Source organism: Aptenodytes forsteri, unplaced genomic scaffold, assembly GCF_000699145.1.
Source record: "Aptenodytes forsteri isolate BGI_AS27 unplaced genomic scaffold, ASM69914v1 Scaffold275, whole genome shotgun sequence".
NCBI classification, from domain to species: Eukaryota; Metazoa; Chordata; class Aves; order Sphenisciformes; family Spheniscidae; genus Aptenodytes; species Aptenodytes forsteri.
In genome coordinates, this window is record NW_008795247.1 from 15,472 (window position 1) to 15,779 (window position 308).

The window sequence follows — 308 nt, forward strand, 5'->3', positions numbered from 1 at the left end:
TCTCCCAACGGAGCCCCGCGCGGGGCCCCCCCTCCCCACCTGCCACCACGGCAGTGCCAGCAGGTTTTGGGTTGGCAGGCACCAGGAGTCGCCCCCGTCCTCATTTGCCTCGGGAAAACACCTTATTCGGGCAAATCGATGTCGCGCAGCGATCACGGGTGGATGTAGCGATGCCGGGCCCCCAGCGCGGGGTGCTGGAGGGAGCGGGGATGCCGTGGGGGACGGGGGCGGTGATGGGGAGCGCCAGGTCCAATTGGAAGCAGCAGCACCCACTTGCTGGAAGCGCGGTGGCACGTGCCGGCCGGGGG

The 308-nt window shown here is 69.8% G+C and overlaps 1 protein-coding gene across 1 annotated transcript in view; it reads left to right on the plus strand.

The window, feature by feature from the left end:
* The window catches only part of RBPMS (RNA binding protein with multiple splicing), a 17,138-nt gene that overhangs the window by 2,906 nt on the left and 13,924 nt on the right, over positions 1–308 (plus strand).